Source organism: Ochlerotatus camptorhynchus, unplaced genomic scaffold (assembly GCF_037179485.1).
Source record: "Ochlerotatus camptorhynchus isolate MF236.1 unplaced genomic scaffold, CSIRO-AGI_Acam_v1.1 ptg000324l, whole genome shotgun sequence".
In the NCBI taxonomy this organism is placed as follows: Eukaryota; Metazoa; Arthropoda; class Insecta; order Diptera; family Culicidae; genus Ochlerotatus; species Ochlerotatus camptorhynchus.
This window is the reverse complement of record NW_027040812.1, coordinates 3,168,217-3,189,925: the sequence shown is the minus strand read 5'-3', so window position 1 is coordinate 3,189,925 and position 21,709 is coordinate 3,168,217. Positions and strand designations below refer to the sequence as shown.

The 21,709-nt window shown below is 39.2% G+C and overlaps 1 protein-coding gene across 3 annotated transcripts in view; it reads left to right on the top strand.

The window, feature by feature from the left end:
• Positions 1-21,709, top strand: part of LOC135707992 (protein O-mannosyl-transferase TMTC1-like) — an 860,006-nt gene that overhangs the window by 667,910 nt on the left and 170,387 nt on the right. The window lies entirely within an intron of this gene.

Genomic DNA, 21,709 nt, shown 5'->3' with positions numbered 1-21,709 from the left:
TTTTCCAGGTTTAACACAATTGATCTACTATTCGACGATAGGACTTTGAACTTCTTTTTTTTAAATTCATTTATTTGTTAAGACTCAGTTTGGATTTGCGGATATATTAACAATATTTCTTATAACTAAAGTTAGTAGAACGGGGGCCAATTACAAGGTTAAGGACTTCAATTTTGAAACAGTTTGTACCTGGACTTGGGACAAAATATATGGGGATGAATTATTGTTTCAATCTCCGTGGAGGAAGCACTGGAGTGGCAAGCAAGTGCTCTGAATCTCTAAAGGTGAATGGACGATTGAATGGGCAGCTGAAACAAATTACATAAAAGGGCCTATCTTGGAAGAACAATGAGATGAATGACACATAGTTGAAAAAAACAAACTACTAAATACTCATAAAATTCTCAAATTGATCCGTTTTAGAAAATTGTAAATCAACTTTAAATATTCTAGCCAGAACGTCTCTAACGGATGTAGCAGGTGGTTTTCCCTTAAGGTTCAATTTACTTTGATGCTTTTTCGAAAAATTGAAGAGCAGTTTTTTTCGACGCATTAGTTCAGATTGCAAAATGCTCGCACTATTCGATTCCTTTGCTATTCTACACAAAATGACGCTAGCTTTTAGCAATCTGAAATAATGCGTTGAAAAAAACTGCTCTTCAATTTTTTCGAAAAAGCATCAATTGAGCCTTAAGGATGCACACAACTCAGATCTGGCAACACAGTATGAAGTACAAGACCAAAACCATGCTCGGTGTCGTGGTAACCGTCACCACCGGCGCAAAGATTGCTGCCCTAGAGCCCAATCCGATCAAGATGTGAGTCCAACAAAAAGTGATTGGACATGAGCCTAGACATGACGTTGAAAAATTCACGGTAGCCATCTTAACCAGCTTTCTCGTTACCCTGAATAGAGTAATGAGAATGGACCCAATCCAAGGTAACAGTGTAGGAGCAATTAGATAAAGCACTCAGGGTAAACCGGATTCCAAACAGGAAATACGACGAGTGCTTCATCGGTCTCATTGAACGAATAGCCTCCAGTGAGCTAAGGCTGTCTTTCCCAAGTAACAATTCTGCAATCATTTGGCATCCACTCTGATTTATGATGGTTTTATAATGGCAATGAATAATCCATTTAGTTTAAATACCGCATTTCACAGTGTAAAATTTTCATGCTTAGTAGTTCATTTTTTCGCTGTTTTAAAAACCTTTTACAGTCTGGCGAGAAGTCAAAAACTGTCTAGATTAAAATTAAATTTAAAGAAGTTCTCAATCCCACCATAAAACTGTTCTAAAAATCAATCATTAACTTCATTAGCAATTTTTTATTAATGTCTTGATAAAATAATCTATAAACCTGTTCTATCATTATAAAAGCGAACATAAAACCATTCGGTTTTAAATGAGAGTAAAATATATATATTGTTGCCTTTTAGGCTTTTAAAAGTTTATCATAAAATCTCCTCTATTTACAAATTAAACTTTATGGATGGATCCTCATAGTGAATAAAAACCAAATTAATGACAAGGATATATCGAAAGATAAACGAAGTTGGAGGACAAATTCAAGCGATGCTAACGACCGAAGGGAAGTCGATGTCAGTAAAATTTAGTTCTTTAGAAGAACCAGCACGTCCGGCAGAGCGGGTACCATCAACGACTGAGAATCTGGGGGAGAAGAGTGAAGTGAGCGTGGTCCTCAAATTCATAAAACATTGTCAAAACAGTCTGAAACAGACCAGCCTTCTCCAGACCTTGCGAATAGATGAAGATCGGAATAACAGCAAACCCCTGAAACTGTCAGTTAGCGGACACTAGTTGGTTTCCGATTTATAGCTGCGATTTTATTCGGTGAAAGGGTCATGACTTGGAAAAAAATCATTCAACCGTACATTCCTGCATCATTTGATGGTGCACTTCTAGAACCATCCGGAAGAAGGGGATCTTTTCGAGAATGAACGAGGTTACAGCTGTGCAAAGTGCGAAAAGTTGTGAACACTTCTGAGTAACTGCCTTCAAGCCATCAGGAAAAAATCGCCTGGAAGAACGCTGAATCGCACAGTGCAACTATCGAAAGATAAACAAACTTTGACGTTTAACATTTTGTAGGCAAAATTTCCGCCATAAATGCTGCCATAAATCTGAACGGGTTAGGATCAAGCAAAATGGCTTTAGATAAATACAAGTCTACAAGTTTCTTCATAAAAGCCATTTCAAAACCTTATGAATTAGTTAAGGATTTCTTGAAAGCAAAATAACTTTTTCCTAAATGGCCAAGAAAATCAACTTTTATGCCTCCGCCATATTACAATTATTTTGTTTGTTTTTTACAATCTACGATTTTCAATCTATATTTCCTTGGATATAACTTTATTTTAGTTAATTTAGCAATGAGAAAATATTAAGAATGCAAAAATCATGAGAAATAAAAATCTCGTCTAAGCTTAATGATCGATCTGAAGAATAGATTTTTTTTCCTTAATGTTAAATAATTAGTAAAATCGATGTTTTCTGTGGGCGGACTCAAGTTTTTCGATGTTGTTACGTACATTTCACATCTAATTTTAAATGGCACCTAAAACTAGGCCACTTAATGAGAACTATTTTATAATTTTTGAAATTCGGCAGGATTTTTATACGATCAGTAATTATTTTGATAAAATCGGATGGTATTTATGAATCCATTTTTATCTTTATTGTTGTTTTTTTCTAGTGAACCTAGCAAGCAGCTAGGGTAAATGGCTCGGATAATGGTTTTAATTGTTGCCAAATAGCTTTTATTGTAGCTTAAATACGGTTTTGGAATGGATCTCAATGCGTTTATCGTAAAACCATTTTGCAGTAAATCAATCTTGAAGAGCTTCGAAAATATACCCTTCAGAACCTTTTCCAGAGTGGGCCAACTAGACAGATTATAGCATCAATGAGATTTTGGTGGATGCATCAATGGCAAAGCAGTCTTGACCAGGGTTTTATGAATGTTGTTTTAAAGTAGCTTTGTAGTATTTCATAAAACTTAAAATGTTACTTGGGTTGTAAATGAAGTTATGGTCAGGTGGAAGTGACACATTTTGCTCTAATGCAGATGATATAGAGGCTAGCTCCGCAACGTAAACTGAGCAGAATTTCTGAAGTTTATAGAAGTTGATATGAAATTAATTGAATGTTCCAAAACCAATGGACGGTCGACTGTTAAACATTTCTTCTTTTGACTGACGTGGCGGTATTTAATAGCCAAAAATTGAGGGATTAACCATCGAACGATGATTATCTGGTATTCCATGGACTTCTTGCTTCGTGGTCAGATCAAAATGTACAGAGGAACTGTAGAAGTCTTGGAAGCAAGCACGATTGGAGTTGAACAAAGACGGCCCAACCTCCAGCGTAATTAATTCGTAGTACAAATTCATGAATCCAGTTTGTGGATTTTGGTCGAGCAACTTCTCAAACTTCTCTTTAACCAATGGAATCACTTCGTAACGCATGAGAAACCGGAAAGACAGCTCAGTGAAACGTTAAGGAGAGTACGCCTACGAGTACTTCAAGACTCATCGTATGCGTCGAGTGCATCATACAGCCTAACGTGATACGGAGACAACGATACTGAATCCGTTCAAAATGTCTGTGTTTGCCGTTAACTGAAATACCGGTGATAGGGGGGAGAAAATTGATTATTTGCTGGCAATTCCGCAATTTAGGCCTCAAACACGCAATATGTTTTCTTCAAGTGCATTAAGAATCTAATCAGACACCTTAATACTTAAAAGACATGCTACATATGAGTGATCGTTTTACTCATGAGTTGAAGCTGTATCTTTTATTTTTTTATCTAGTTCGTTTATTTGGAAGGCTCAATCGCGTTAGCTTTACGGAGCCGATAATTCATTGTTCACTGTGTGTAACAAAATTCACTTAATTCTATGTCTAGTAGGAGTTGGGCCGATTACTCGCGGCTTACTCGAGGTTAGAAGGGTACATTTTCGAAGGATAGGATCAGGGGAGGAGCTTGGGGTAGAGTTTCGTTGTCTCATCAGAGCGTTGTCGCCAGTATGAACGGTAGTGCTGTTCTAGCTTCGTCCGGAGTTCGACCGGCTATGGTGGGTGACCAGTGGGCGACGATGAGACTCATCGAGACGGGGGGACAAGACAAACAAAAACTAATAAAGAGAGACAAAAGACAAAAGGAATTAAATTCTTATACTAGACATTTGAAGAAAAACATAAACGGACTGCATATAGCAGAGATCGCGGGTTGCCAACACGTCTCTGATAGGAACATAGGGTTGTCTTCCTTGGGCCTCGAGGGTATTCAAAAGTCGCTCTCTGGCGGCGTCATTATCCGTACATTGCCAAACTGCGTGTTCGATGTCATCGTAACCGTTTCCACACCGACAGATGTTGCTGTCCACGAGGTTTATTCTATTGAGATGAGCATCTAGCGAGTAGTGGTTGGACATAAGTCTACTCATCACGCGAATAAAGTCACGACTTAAGCCCAAGCCTTTAAACCACGCTCTCGAAGAAACATTAGGAATAATTGAATGTAACCACCGTCCAAGATTTCCAGTGTCCCAATCGGTTTGCCAACTCGAAAGGGTACTCTGACGCACTAAATGGTAAAATTCATCGTGGGAAATTTGCCTGTCATACAATTCGCCTTCCTGCGCGCCCACCTTTGCGAGAGAGTCCGCCTTCTCATTGCCTGGGATTGAGCAATGTGAGGGGACCCATACAAAGGTAATCATATATGATCTTTCGACCAGTACACTCATCTGCTCCCTTACCTTTGAAAGGAAATAAGATGAGTGCCTACCTTGTTTCATCGACCGAATAGCCTCAATCGAACTGAGACTATCCGAGAAGATGAAGTAATGGTCTGTGGGCATATTGGAAATCATCCCCAATGCGAAGTTGATTGCTGCCAGCTCAGCAACAAAAACGGAATAAGGTTCCTGAAGTTTGCGGAAGGCGCTAGAGTTTTCATTGAAGACACCGAAGCCAGTGGATCCATTGAGACGGGACCCGTCTGTAAAATATCTTTTCATGCAATTGACTTGTTGGTACTTTTCAGTAAAAATACGTGGGATAATAATAGGTCGAAGTTGATCGGGGATCCCATGAGTTGCTTGTTTCATGGTCAGATCATATTCAATTGAGGAACTGCGATTGGTGAAGTGAACACGGTCTGGAGTATAACAAGGAAGACACATATCTGATGATATGTAGTGGTGGTAGATTCTCATAAATCGAGATTGTGTGTTCAACCCAAGAATTTCTTCAAAATTAGCAATTATAAGTGTGTTCGTCACTCCGCATTTGATTAGTATTCTGAGAGAGAGCTCCCAGAAACGGTTCTGGAGGGGTATTACTCCTGCCAGAACCTCGAGACTCATGTTATGCGTTGAGTGCATACAGCCAAGGGCAATACGCAGACAACGATATTGAATTCGTTCCAATTTTATTAGGTGACTTTTTCTTGCCGAGAGAAAGCAGAAAGAGCCGTACTCTATAACAGAGAGAATAGTTGTTTTATAAAGCGTTATGAGGTCTCCCGGATGAGCACCCCACCATGTGCCGCAAATTGAACGGAGAAAGTTGATCCTCTGCTGACATTTTTGCTTCAAATACGTAATATGGGCATTCCAAGTGCACTTTGAATCAAACCAGACCCCAAGGTACTTGAAAGACAATGATTGAGTAATGTTTCTGCCCAAAAGATTAAGATGCATTTGGGCTGGGTACCGCTTTCGAGTAAACACTACCAGTTCAGTTTTCTGCGGCGAGAATTCGATCCCTAGATTCATAGCCCAAGAAGACAAGTTATCTAAGGAATATTGCAATGGTCCTTGCAAGTCCACGGCATGTGGACCTCTTACGGAAACCACACCGTCATCTGCAAGTTGTCTTAGCGTGCATTGTTCTGCCAAACAGTTGTCGATATCTTTGACGTAAAAGTTATAAAGAAGAGGGCTGAGACATGAGCCTTGGGGCAGGCCCATGTAGCTAATTCTGGAAGTTGTCAGTTGTCCAAGGGAAAAGTTCATTTGCTTTTCTGACAACAAATTGTACAAGAAATTATTTAAAATTCCAGAAAGTCCACATCTGTGCAGATTGTCTGACAGAATTTCAATGGAAACTGAATCAAAAGCCCCCTTAATGTCCAAGAATACTGAAGCCAATTGCTCCTTGTGTGCAAAGGCCAGTTGAATATCTGTGGAAAGCAGCGCTAGACAATCGTTTGTTCCTTTGCTCTTGCGGAACCCAAACTGTGTATTTGATAGCAAGTTATTTGATTCGACCCAGTGATCGAGTCTCCGAAGGATCATTTTCTCCAACAATTTCCTAATGCACGAAAGCATAGCAATCGGACGGTATGAGTTATGGTCAGACGCTGATTTGCCAGGTTTTTTAATGGCTATTACTTTGACCTGTCTCCATTCAGGCGGTACAATGTTGTTTTCTAGCAAGGAATTGAATAAATCTAGCAAGCGTCTTTTAGCGATATCTGGGAGATTTTTCAGAAGATTGAATTTAATCATATCGCTTCCCGGTGAGGAGTTGTTCGATGAAAGAAGAGCCATAGAGAAATCCAGCATTGAGAATGGTCTATCCAGAGAGCCGCCGCTAGGAGACGCTTCTCGAAGAATATTTTGTGCTGGAACTGAGTCCGGACAGACCTTTTTAGCGAAATCGAATATCCATCGGTTGGAGTATTCTTCACTCTCATTGAAAGATGAGCGGTTACGCATGTTGCGAGCCACCCTCCACAAGGTGTTCATTGAGGTTTCTCGTGAGAGTCCCTCGACGAAATTGCGCCAATAACCGCGTTTTTTTGCTTTGATTAATTGTTTCAGCTTTGTCTCAAGCTTTGAATATTCCTCGAAGTAAGTGGAGGTTTTGTGTCTACGAAAAGCTTTGAAAGCATCAGATTTTTCTACATACAATTTTGTGCATTCTTCGTCCCAACCAGGTGTGGCTGGTCTCCTTTTAAAGGGTGCACTTGGAACTTTTCTTTTTTGTGCTTCCAGTGAGCTTTTGTAAATCAAATCGGCTAGGAATCGATATTCTTCCAATGGTGGAAGCGCATCTATTGATTCGACACCGATTGTCACCGCCGTTGCATATTTCTGCCAGTCGATGTTCCTTGTAAGATCAAATGGAACCCGAGATGGTTCTGCAGAGTGAGGGCCACACTTTATTGAAATGATGATTGGCAAATGATCGCTACCATGGGGATCATTGATAACCTTCCACTGACAATCCAATGATAGCGATCTTGAACACAAAGATAGGTCGAGTCGGCTTTCTCGAGCCGGAGGTTTTGCTATACGTGTCGCTTCACCAGTGTTCAAAATAGTCAAATTGAAATCGTCACATAAATCGTAAAAAATAGCCGCTCTATTGTCGTCATATAGATCGCCCCACCCAGTACCATGGGAGTTCATATCACCCAGAATTAATACTGGGGATGGAAGAATCGAAACTAGATTCCAGAGTTGACTACGGCTAATGGAGGTTCTTGGTGGAACGTATACTGAAGCTATGCAAAGATCTTTGTTCTTCACATTTATTTGGCAAGCGACGATTTCGACGCCTGATAGAGCAGGAAGGGAAATTTTGTAGAAGGGGTAGCACTTTTTGATCCCTAAAAGTACTCCTCCATAAGAATCGTCTCTATCCAGGCGAATAATGTTAAAATCGTGGAAGTTGAGTTCTTTATCGGAAGAAAGCCATGTTTCACAGAGAGCAAATATATCACAATCAGAATTGTGAAGTAAAAATTTGAACGAGTCTAGTTTAGGCACTAGACTACGGCAGTTCCACTGTAGCACAGTGATCATATCTTCAACCTCGTTCGACGAATTATCCATCGAAAGATATGATTGATGCAAGGAGGGGCCATGAAACAGTCAATTGCTTAAGATATGATTCTAACGTTGGAAGCAAGGCAGAAACTAAGCTTCTTAGAGGGTCTTGTATGTTGAACATGTTTAATATGAATTCCACAATGTCCGAAAAAGCTAGCAAACCTCGTTCGGACTTGGATTTCTTTTGAGAAGTTTGAGGAGCAGCTTTTTTATTTTTTTTTATCTTTGTTGGGCAATGGCGGAAAATTCTTGCTGCATTCAGGGATTGGATCAACAGGAGCCTTCGGTTTTGTTTTTTCATCCCCATTACCCTGGGAATTTGGCAATCGTCTGGAGGTGACTTTAGTTTTCTTACGGCGCACTTTCGGGGAGGGGCATTTTCTTTTTGAGGAACCGTCTATTTTTGAAGGTGCGTGTACCACCGTAGAATCACCTTCATCGGATGAGTCAGAGTCCGATTCTTCAACTGACAAAACCGAAAATTGGTTTGCATCTTGGACGGCTGATGCAGCCTTCAACATTTGAGCATATGTCTGCTTGGAGCGTCCAGAGATTGAACGCTGCACTTTATCGGAGTGCTGTTTGTACATCGGGCACTCCTGCAAGGGGTGAGGATTCTCGCCACAGTAAGCGCATTTTACTGATTCTTTGTGGCAAGAATCCTCTTTGTGGTTTTCACCACATTTGCCACAACGAGTTTTGTTGCCGCAATGGCTGGCCGAGTGTCCCAGCCTTTTGCAGTTGGTACAATTATATACCCTCTGTACAAACAGTCGCACCGGAAAAAAGCACCATCAATTTTAACAAAGTTTGGGAGAACTGAACCTGCGAAAGTCACCCGGAACGAGTCTGAATGTTTATAAACTTTTTTACCGTCTAGCAAAGATGCTGAATGCAGTTGCCTTACATCCAGTATCTTCACTAGCGCGGTAGCGAATGTCGAGTTTTTAAAAGTTCCCGAGGCATGTTTCAAGTTCTCGACAGTCAGACTCGCGTCGGAGACCACGCCTTCTATCTCCACATCTCGAGAAGGGATGTAGATGTTGTACTCAACACTAAACAACTCGTGATTAGCAATTTTATTTGCCACATCATAAGTCGGTGCTTCTACACGCAGTTTGTTGAATCTTTCTTTGTGTACCAAGATTCCCGGATACTTACGCAGCAAATCTCTCGTTATGTCGAGAGTTTTCAAAGGTTTATTTTTGGGCCGAAAAAAGACAACCCATGGTCCTTTCGAAGACGGTTCATAGTATCTGGTTCGCGTAACGTAGGCATCGCAAAAGCAGTGCGGTGCGCAACCACTTAAGAAGGAAAAAAAATAAAACCTTCACTAATTAATTAATTTTAATTACTAGTAATTAAATTTTTTGCCCGACGTACGAACAAATCAAAAAGAAAAAAAAAAAATCGAAACAAAAAAAAAAACTTATATCTACTTGCAAAAAGTTGTCTCACTATGACCCATACTCCCCTACCAGGGGTGAGAGACAGAGTCACGCGCCACGAGGCAAAATTAAACTACAATAGGGAGGCAATGGACTTGCAAAATGTATTGTCTAATACTTATGCCGGTTGTAAACAACCTATCAGCCGTTGCAGCTAGATGGTCCGTTTGCTGCTGCTGGTGGTGATGATTGGTGTTGGTGGGTCGGCACGATGATGATAAAATGACTTGACGACCGGATGGATTACCGGGGTGGATTAAAGCTGGATGGCAACTCCAAGGGGCTCGGCCCATGGAATTCCACTTCCTCTGTTGCACACTGGTCACTTGGGGCACCCAATGGGGGGGTGAAAAAACCGCTCGGGCGGAAAAACACCGAAAAAAATTAGATGCCGCGCGACTGAGACCGGGACGTTGTTAACCGACTGAGTGTTCAACTAGGAATGAAGCTGTATCTTTGCTGGACAATGCTTTCTAGAAAAAAAAAAAAACAGCCATCTCAGATTTCTCCGAAGAGAATTCGATACCCAGCTTCAATGTCCAAGTAAACACATTGTCCAAGATATCTTGCAATGGTCCTTGCAGGTCCGGTGCTTTTGGTCCTATGACGGAGACCACGCCGTCAACTGCAAGCGGTCTTAGCGAGCAATGTTGCTACCTGTCGAATTGAATGGAATATTTTTTAGTACATCATCAGTTTCGTAATTGGAAATCTGAAAACTTGGTGTCGGTTTTACCTTTGCGTAAATTCATCAATAAAGAAAGAGGTTTAAAAATGAGCCCTGGGGGAGGCTTATATAACTAATTCGTGACGTTGTCGAGTTTCTGTGAGGTATAGATGGCACTGCGGTGAGCAAGAGGAATGTGTTTTAAAAGGAACTGTCAAGTCGTCAAATGGTTCATCAATCCCGGTATAAAGGCGAGAGGGAGGATCAGCGATATTATCGTGGTCCTTAACGTGCTCGACCACGTAACTATAAGGGCTGAGTTGTACCCTTATAGTTACGTGGTCTAGCACGTTAAGGTTATTACTTGGAGTTGTGCCACGCCAAGTAATCAAAATGAAAATGAAATCCCGTCCTGGCGTTTTGCGCAATGAAATTTCTAATGATTTTTATTTAGTTCACTTCAAGTCTAGTGAACTGAACAACTTTAAGGCCTTGGAAAAAGCTAGCCTTATGCTCCATGTCCGAGTGAAGTGGGAACACTTCAGGAAGACTGGAGGAAATTTCCGAAACCTCACCCAGTGCCGTAAGTGCCAGGGATGGGGTCACGGAACTAAAAATTGCTACATGCCAGCTAAATGCATGAATAGTGGTCATTCCTCTCACGCAAAGGACGACTGTCCTGTGAAGAAAGGTCCTAAGAAATTTAAGTGTTCAAATTGTGGTGAAAACCACAAATCCATCTCTGGCACTCATTCTAAGCGGTACAAATTCCTCTGCTGTTAACAACGGTAAGCGAGGAACAAATTCTACATTCGTACCAAATATCACCCCTGCTTCAAATTTTTCATCTACCGTATGCGTGATAATGTTTGCACCATCGTACAAATAAGGTTCCCGTTTCACCTGTGCATACAGTGCCTTGGTTTTCTTTGCATGCACGTAACCTATAGCTCATACCATAGTAGGCTGTGTGTAAACGAAAAGGATTTACTTAGTTTGACAGTTGCACCATGACGAAGTGGCAGCGTATTCGTAAAGGTGGCCACAGGTCGTCCGAGGTCAGCTCGGGTTCCGAGGATTATCGCTGCTATAAAAAGCAAGATTCGGGTGAATCCAGTGCGTTCAATAAGGAAAATGGCAAAGGAACACGGGATCAGTGACTTTACGGCACAGAAGATCGTAAAGGAAGATATCGGGACGAAGTCGAGGGCACGGAAAAAAAAACTCACATGATTACCAACCGCATCTGGGAGCTACGAGTCGAACGATGCAAGAAAATCTTGAACTTCCTTGAGCGAAACAATCCGGTAATCCTGTTCACTGACGAGAGCATGTTTACCGTCGATCCCATATCAAATTCCAGAACTGACCGCTATATTAGTTCTCTTCCGGTAAAAGACGTGGTCGACGAGCACAAGAACGTGTATCTGACCAAGCATCCTGCTAGCGTTATGGTGTTTGGATTGGTGGCTTCCGATGGCAAAAAAAAATGGACCCGGTGTTCGTTCCAGAAGGCGAGAAGGTCAACACGGAGGTCTACATCGGGATTCAGAATAAAACTTGCGAATAATATGGTCATGACTTTGAAATTCAGTAATGGGTTTTAAATCATCAAATATTGAAAATTGGAATGCTCGATCTCTTAAAGATAATGAAGACGAGCTATTTCACTTTTTGAGAGTTCATAACGTGCATATTTCCGTTATAACTGAAACGTTCCTTAAACCTGACCATAAGGTTAAGAAGGACTCAAATTATTTAATTTATAGAAATGATCGTCTTGATGGACCCTGTGGTGGCGTTGCCATCATTGTTCATAGACGAATCAAACATAAAATTCTTTCTTCATTTGAAACCAAAGTTTTTGAAACTTTGGGAGTTTCTATTGAAACACAATTTGGACAACTTACGTTTAAAGCTGCCTATTTGTCATTCCAATGCGTATGCCAGCGAAAGAATTTTCTCAAGGGTAATATTATGTTCTGCAGGTTATTACACTATTCAATATCCAAAAAGCCCAACATGCTTTTCTTCAGCAAGAAATCCCTCAACTATTGATTTGGTCTCAACTGATTCATGTCAACTTTGTAGCCAACTGGTTACCCATGCTGACTTCGGCTCTGATCACCTTCCAGTAACTTTTGAAATATCCCAAAAAATAATTTCTAATCCCAACAGCTCTACTTTCAACTATCATAGAGCTGATTGGGAGCAATATCGAACATTTATGGAACATAACTTCGATCCAAATATTTCTTTGCAAACCAAAGATGAAATTAATTATGCTCTTGAATCTCTGACTACTTCGATAGTTGAAGCAAGAGTTGCCTCAGTTCCAAAATGCGAGGTTAAATTCGATTCAATTATAAAAGACACCTGGACCCTACCTATCGACCCATCAACTCATGAACCGGGGACCAACGGCTTTAATTTTCTTTAGGCGTGATCAGAGATGTTATGCCTCAGAACATCCGAGCGGCGCCGACTGGGATTGAACCCAGGCCTGCTGGGGTGAGCGCGATATGAGTTGTTACATTAAAAATTAATTTTCAAAAACTGGTAATTCCTGCTTGCTATATATTGTCAACTGGTATGGATTTGTTGTTCTTAAATACCATTGATCCATGTTTTAAATTTTTAAATACCGTAAAACGGGGTACATTTGTAACTTTGGAGGGTTTTGATAGTAGAATATAATGATTAGGGTATTGTCCTTGATATCGTATAAAGTTTTTATATATAATGTTGCACATTTTCCAAAAATATTAAAAAAACAATGTTCTTGTTTTTTGTCTGTTTGGAAAGGGAACCAAACAGTTACTTATGAAATTTATTTTCAATATAGCCATCACAAATTCAATGTTGTCTACTTATTGCTTATGATGATTTCTGATAATATATTCATTTAAAAATTCATATTTCTTGAACTAAATTTTTTTGAGTTTCACGAGTGTTTTCTACATTCATCGAGCATTATCAAAGTAACCCCAAATCAAAATACTGATGGTCGGCCACAAGACTAAAAAAATAGTGCAACTGCAATAATTGCCGTTAAACAAATTTCAAACGAATCTTAAACCCTCAGTATTTGTTTAAAAAAATTGAAAAGCATTCACTGCTGTATACATATTTAGAATACCAATATTACCCCATTTTACGGTATATTTATTAAGAAAAAAAAAACGAAGGCTCAAACTGTAGAACTCCCTTCACTGCAAAGCACCACCACGCAGTGCAGAGGACGCGTTTTTTTTTACAGTCCTACGAAGAATTTGAACCGCACAGTTTCCAGGAATGGGCAAATGCTCAGCATGCGGATGTTTCCTTCCTACGGGGACCAACTGCATACTTAAATATAAACTTTTTAATTGACAGAAATGTACAAAAGACCTACAACCAACGTACGTTTGTTGCCTGACGACTGCTTCCCTGTAGGTGTATGTGTATAACAGTGACCCTGGGATCCCCTCAGAAAATTCATAATATTCTCCGCAGGCGGGAACGACGCCCCAGACAACTACAGAGAGGTACCGCTGTCTGCGGATGGAGTTTTGGCTGGAATTTTTTTTTCCGGGTTCTATGATTATTGGTTTTAAAGATACCATTTGTTGTCAGTATTCTTACTACTGACGATCCGGCATTGAGTAAATGAAATACCGGAAAAAACTCCATCCGCGAACTACGATACCGCTCTGTAGAGGCTTTTGGACTTGATCTGATGATTCTTGGAGCAGTTTGGCTACACCCCGGCCATGGTCGTCATCATCACAGCGTCAAGGCAATCTAACAGAAGTTTTCCCCATTCTGTCTAGCAGGGTTGGCTTGGATGATGGCATTCTTTTTTTGTTTAGTGAACCCTGGTCAACGGCAGACATTCAGAGATATTTCTCTCTGGTGGAAAGTTTTCATTTTTTTTATGTTACATCCTACTATCCGTATATGCTGGGAACGTGGAACAAGGCAGTGAGTGAAAGAAGAAAAGAACTATGAACGCCAGCTTGGAACATCAGGAACAAACATTCCACCAAAAACATCCACTTGAATATTCATGCTTGACCACTTGATGTGAAAGCTGTTGTCGAAATGACTTTCGGAAAGTGTGTGTGTGTGTGTGCTGAGCTGAACTAAGCTGGAATGATGGGGTTGCTGCGTGTTGGAGCCAGTAACGAGATAAAGAAATGGAAAGTGGGCGTGTAAAGCTACCTTCCGGGATTCATTTCACAAATTGAACATTTATGATGTTTCCTTATGGCTCTTGGTCATAGTTGGATGAGGTTGGATGCATGAGCCAGATTTTAGCTGCAATAACACGAACCCAAAGGTTCAAGCGAACCGGGTCTTGTTGGAAAACTCTTAATAAATACATTTATTTAAAATGAACTAAGGAAACATAACCATTATTACACCAAGGAAACAGCAATTCATAAGATAATCGTCTAGCACACCCAACACTTCAATCGAACGAACAAGGAAGATTAGATCATAAACTTGTCAAATTAATTTAGAATGCATTTGTTAGTTATGAGTTCACATTCTTATCGCATTAATTTTCAATTTTCCGTTCGTGTGAAAACTTTATTAAAATTTCAAATTAATCGGAATCTTTGAAAACTCTCAATTTTAATTCCAACGTATCTCAATGGTTGAATTCCTCGCCGTGGAGAAGCCAAAATTCCCGAGTCGTCGTAGAACATCCAAAAGAAGAGGTCTTAAATGTGTTTTCAGTTTATTAATTTATTTGATAAAGCTCAACCGAATTAACTTTACAGAGCCGAGGATTCTTGTTCACTATACAATACATCTTAAAGCTATAGTCAAAAGGTACAACAGAATAAACATTTTATCTTCCGCTATCATATAAGCCTCCTCCACCAGAATGGAAGCCGCTTCCAGTGGTTTCATTGTATGGCAGATTCGCCAACGGGGGTCAGAGCGCTTCCATTGCAGCAATGGACGCAAAACGTGGTCAGTACTCACACATTCATCACGAAACGGCTGCTTTCCAAAGTCGACGACGCATCGACTGAAAAAAACTGCTGATTAAAATGATGATGATGGTTCCACCTCCTACCCCTACAAAGGTTTGAGCTGGACGATTTATCTTTAAGATAATTAAAAATGATATTCAACCAGGTTAGCAAAGCAACGAACTGGTTGTAGTTACAGATGTAAATTCCCTCTAGAGTTTACAGTTGCTTCACAGCTATATAAATGTGGAAAAGCTCAGGCGTCCCCCTCTTATTTCGCCTTTTTGTCCACCTAAAATATTCATTAGTATTACAAACGATCAAGCATCCTATTACACTAGTCAAGGGTGTCCACGATGAAATTGCCACACACAAAATTGATTCGCAAAATTCGAGTTTTCATCCGATTGCCATCACATTTTCAGGGATTGAGAAATAACTATTAAACTTCATTTTACCATTTACTCGTATTTTATTTACAGTCCATACGCAAATGCCCGCACCTTGGCCTTAACCCCGGCCATAAGATTCTGCACAACCTGTGAATCAACCGTTTTTTGCATGTAAACCCATACTTTCTTCAGTTCCTCGACTGTCTTCACTACCTTAGGTCGTTTAAGAAGGTGCTGCTTCATAATCGCCCAGTACTTCTCGATGGGAGGGTTGAACATTTTCGGCACGAAATTGACCTTATTGTCCGCATACCACTTCAGCACGTCCTTGGAGTAGTGGCATGAGGCCAAATCCGGCCAGAAGATTGTTGGGACGTTGTGGGCCTTCAGGAGAGGAAGCAGCCGCTTCTGGAGGCACTCTTTTATGTACACCTGTCCGTTCATCGTGTCCTGGGTCACGAAAGGTGCACTCCGCTTCCCGCACGTGCAGATGGCTTGCCAAACCAGGAATTTCTTCGCAAATTTGGACATCTTCTGAGTGCGGACATGCTCCGGAACGCTGAACTTATCCTTGGCCGTGAAAAACAGGTTGCCGGGGATCTGTTTGAAGTCGGCCTTCACATATGTTTCGTCGTCCATGATGCAGCATTCAACTTTCGTCAGCATGTTGAGGTACAACTTCCTGGCACGGGTTTTGACGGACTTGTTCTGCTTCTCGTCGCGATTAGGGGCCTTTTGTACCTTGAACGTTCGAAGCCCAGCCTTAGTTTTGGCCTTCTGGACAAAACTTCGGCTTAGGTGCAGCTTCTTAGCCACATCCCTAACGGAGGCGTTCGGATTTCGGTTGAAGGCCCCAACTACGCAGTTGTGATTTTTGGTGTTGTACGGAATACTTTTTCCTTCACTTCTGGGCTTCCGATCGGTGGTCAACCGTTCTTCGAACCGCTTAATCACTCGCGACACCGTGGAATTCGCGATTCCCAACGTTTTAGCGATGGAACGATGCGAGAGATCCTTGTTCTCGTGATGAATGCGCAAGATTTTATCACGCACGAGCTGTTCTTTCGACTCCATTTCCGCGAGTTTTGATCACAGGACTTTAAAACTTGCAGGATGTAAATAATGCACTATGAACTAAATCCACCCAAATTTTCATTAAATTCTACCCAACGGTTAAAAAGTTAGAGCAATTTCATAGTGTGGCAATTTCATCGTGGACACCCTTTAGCCCCGCAATCTGATACTATCATAATTGTCAGCAATGTCAGGAATGCTCACAAACCCCCAACATTTGCCAGAAAACTTACTTCAAACTCAAGGTATCTTCCAAATTAGCTTCAAAATTGCATTTTTTTTTAATAAAATTTTAAATGTAGTCCTCTACACCCGTAATACGCGCGCGAGACTCAAACCTTTGCAGACTACTTTTTTAAATCTACCACTATTAAATCAAATATTACAAATCCATCATCACCGTCGTGGCAAACAGAAATAATTTTTGCAGTGCTACAATGATTATTACAGGGGAAAGATGCGGGCTTTCAGCGATGGAAAGGAAATTGAATAAAGTAATTATGCCGAAACATAATCCATATGTATTAGTTCATTCCCTAAAAGTTTCAAGAAAATCCGACTTAAAATAAATTTTTGGCGAACACTTTTGTCTGGTGTATTTTTTTTTCGAGTGCAGGCCTTATATCCCGGAATGCGGATTAAAAGCTTCAGTTGCTACTATATGAGTTTCAGAAAATAAAACTAAAAGAGGACGTTTTTCCTCAACAATCTGACGTAATGCTACATAGTTCGGTGACAACCCCGTAATATTCAAACATAAAAATTCGAAAAAACGCAAGCTGCTTTTCTCCTGATTAAAGACTCTTTTATAGAGCAAACCTTCTGAGCTAAATGCGGCATGGTTGACGTCCAAGTTTATTTAACGTTCTTTATTCATTTTCAAACAATTAATTCCTTTAAAATACAGTTGACGTACACACCGACGTTTTGTGTTGTTGTCTGCACTTAGAGCATCTCTCACAATTTTCGCAATCCATGCTCTTGTGTCCAAATTCTCCACATTTGAAACATCTCAACACATTAATCGTGGGAACTATCGAGCACCGATCAAACCCTACATTTACTTTTTTCGCACATAATCAACATTTATACGTATCGACATCGAATTCAATTACAACACTAAACTTGTTATAACTAAGTGAAGCGTGGATTCTCAAACATGTTCACTACTTTTACATCATAAATAGCGATGTCTTCATTTTGACTTTTTAAGTATTCAATGAAGACATCGGAGGAATACTGATCGCTCATGCCCACTATTTTCAGTCTTGGCACCAAAGTGGGAGCACTATATTTTTCACCCACATTGCTTTCAATACCATTTTTCACATCACTTACATTAGCTCCTGTTGCACACTCAACAATAATGGAGCCATCTTTACCATTCCTGAAATTACTGATTTTGTGTGTTTTTGGATCTAACTGTGTTTTCAAAAACTTACGAGTATCTTCGCAAGCTTGTTTGGACTCTTTTGGTTTAATCACAATGACCAGACTAGTCCTACGATTACTATGTTTGTTACTATTACTGTTACTTTTACTAAGTTACTAATATTTTTACTTTTACTTGCACGACTATGTATTTTTACAACATTCACAAAACTCGGGTTTTCTTGAAAAACATCATCATTATCACTATTACTAATTACTAATTTACGTTTTTTGCGTCCAATATTTTGGTCTGATTCCGACTAAATTGTCCTAGATACAATGCGCTGGTCATTTGTTATAGCTAATTGTTTTTCCGCAGTAATTTGAAAAAATGCATTTTTCATATTGTCCAATTTCTCACAAATAAATTTTTCAATACCATTTACAGTTCAGCTAATGTCTACCATCCCGCTCTTTAACGCGATGTCAATATGATCTCGCATGCTAGTAAACGAGTCCGAGAGTTGAAATACATTTTTCATCTCTTCCTCTATACTTTTGACGCGCGAGATCAGATTATTCTACTCGTCGCAACTCTGATTCGTCCTTTCGGCTATTCGTCCATTCGACCATTCGTCCATTCGGTCATCTGTCATTCGACCATTCGTCATTCGGCCATTTGTCATAAGACATAAATAAAAGTTAACGAAATAAAATCTTTTGTCATAATTGTAAGACGGGGGTGACCCTGGCGTAGTGGTTAACATCCTTACCTCTCACGCCAAAGTCACGAGTTCAAGTCTCACCCCCGGACAAGTCACGAATGATCCAAGAGTGTTAAAGTGACTATAATGAAAAAAAAAAAAAATAATTGTTAGACTAAGATAACATTGCAAGATTAGACAGTCGTTTCACAAAAAAAATCTAGGACATGAAAATTCAAACTAAATTAAAAAAGAATTTTAATAGTTATAATCTGTTTGACCTAATCAAAAGTTTCATAAAAACTTCACTAAATAAATTTGCCTGAAAAACAAGTCGACGAAATTTTGTGCAAAATAAATTTTAGGGATTCAAAAACGGTTTTGGTATCATAGGCTTAGACAAGCTTTGAATCTACTGGTGATGTCTTGAATTCGTAATTCAAGATCTTGGGAAATTTACCTCGATTCTGAGATTTACAGCATTTTTCGAGTGGAAAATTCTTTGAGATAAGAAAGTAAGAAAATTATAAAATTTAAACATATCGAAAAATCTTGACATCTGACAAGAGTTATGAAAAATCAGGTGTTGATTTATTTTTATCAGGTTTTCGAATGTCATCATTAAAGATTCCATCTAAATTCAATTAGCTGGAAAACTTTTGAATACTTCTTGAACAGTTGGAGATCCTCAGAACTTGATCATCCTGAAGTCTTGGGAAAATAACCAGAGAATTTTACTAATGTCTTCATCTATTTAGAGATTTTTTGAATATCTCCTGCTGTCTATGAAGGATGTCTGAATGAATATTCTGTAACTTATGCAACGTTTCCTGAACTGCTATGAAACTCCCTTTAGTTTTACAAAATTTCCTAAACTTCTTCGAAGATCCCTGAATTTATTCAAAATTCCATATTTGTTCCATCTCTCTCAATTCTACGAAGATCTCTGATCATCTTTGCACTTCTGAAAAGACATCTACAAATATTCTTGAACATCTAGAAAATTTCTTGAAATTTAACGAAGTTCCCAAAACCTTAAAGAAGTTCATGGAGCTTTTTTGAAGCAAGATCTCTGACAAACTACAACAAAGTTCCCTAAGCTGAGGCAAGGGTTTCTGAAGTTCTTAGAAATTTTTTGAACTATTTTTATTTATTTTTTTTATAATTAATTTATTTGTACAGGCTTAATCGAATAAACTTTACAGAGCCGAGTTATCCTTTGCGTTATACATTATTACTGTCTTAAATTTAAAGTTAAAGGAACTGGACCGAGTACTCGCGGTTGTCTCGAGGTTAGTGGAGATTTACAATTTTTTGGATGGGAAAAGGGAAGAAGGAGGTTTGAAATGTGGTTAACGATACAACTATTTAATTAATCCTAAAGCATGAAATTATTTCTATTCATCTTGAAAACAAACATTGAAAAAAAAAACCCACACGTACAAAATACAAACTAAAAAGAACTATTTTTAGATCTTCTACAAAATTCTCTGAGCTTTTTTGAAATTCTTTACACTTATATGAAGTTTAAATGCCACCCATCAAAATGCTACGAAATTTGCAAAACTTATACAAAGTTTGCTACACTTCTACGTTTCTCGTTGATTTTCCGCGAAGTTTCACGAACGAAATTTCTTGATCTTATTTTCCACGACTATTCCAAGTTCATGAGGCTCAAAAAAGTGCTATAGAGGTTTCCGATCACTAATGAAGTTGCATGAAATAAAACAATGTTCTCCTAACTTCTACGAAGCTCATAAAACTTTAATAAATGTTCCACTTCTTCACAGTTTTCAGCACTTTTCCAAGTTCCTTGTTTCTTCGAATTTTTCTGCAGTTCTCAGAATTTCTATTAAGTTTCCTCAATTTCTTTGATATTCCCTGAAGTTCTTAGAAGTCCTTGAAGTTTTATAAAGTTTCCAGAAGTTAAATAAACATGCTTGGCCTAAATATGAAATGATTGACCTAAATATGCCCTCAACAGAGTTAAAAATATATTTCAGAACCCTGTGAGGTCATAGAACATAAATCCTAATGTTAATATGTAGTCTACAATTTGACGAATAAATAAGTAAATAAATAAATGTGAAGAGCCTTAAGACGTCTTTTTAACCCATAGATTAAGTATCGATATAATATAATTTGTGAAAATTGTTTCTTCTAGTCCAGAACATAAGAAAAGTAGTCAACATGAAGGTCTTTTTTAAAAATCTTTGATTGTGGTACAATTTTATTAATCGCTGTTAAATAGTAAAACGCTGTCCAGACTGAGCAGTTATAACATGTTATAACGGTTGTCAATTAATTGCAACACAGAAACCTCCATCAAGATAGCGCTATAACATGTTATAACTCTGTAGTCTGAACAAGGCATAACACCGAACTTGACAAGCTTGACAAAATACCGGTAAGTCAAAAGAACAACACCAAAAATTCCGGGGAGGGGGGGGGGTCTAGATAATTGGAGGCCTGGCCCCCTTGGCATCCCCATTAACTACGCCAATGGTTAATTATGAATGGTTTTCGTCTATGATGGCGTAGCTCTTATATACCTTTAACCAAGCGTTGAAAGACGAGTGGTGAACGTATGGACCTCGTAATCTCAACGTCAATGGATCGGTGCCTGTTTTATTATTTTTTTTGTCAACATTATTTTTCATATGGTAAATCAATAACATTCATACCGATTTCTTGTGGCTATACGTGGTATACGCGATGTTTATGGAATTCTTACGTTCTTTTACCTCAGTGTAGAGATATTTAGGCTAACATTAAGTATATTAACCCTACCGGTACAATTAAAATTTATGAAAAGTTATGTTTCCTAGTTTAACATTCACAGTATCTTCAAATTGGATTTCAACAATTCAAACCTTGTCTTAGCTCTACCCAACTTTCTCGACAGCACAATCAAAACATTGATGTTTCCTTGAAAGTGTGCAGTGTAATCAAGACTCGAAAACAAGAAGTAAGCTAACAATTAAACAATGTAAACCAACACACAAGAAACGCAACAGCAAAAAAACTTGAATTTCTGACTAGTTTTCTGTTCCAACTCCGGGCAGAACGAAACCAAACTAACTACCCGCAGTTGTCTTCTGTTTAGCCGGAGATTCCTGTTCTGTTTCGTCTTTTGCTTTACAACCAACCGACTTCCTTGAATCCATAGACATTGCCGTCTTGTTTCCCAAAAAAAAAAGAGTAAATGGTGAAAA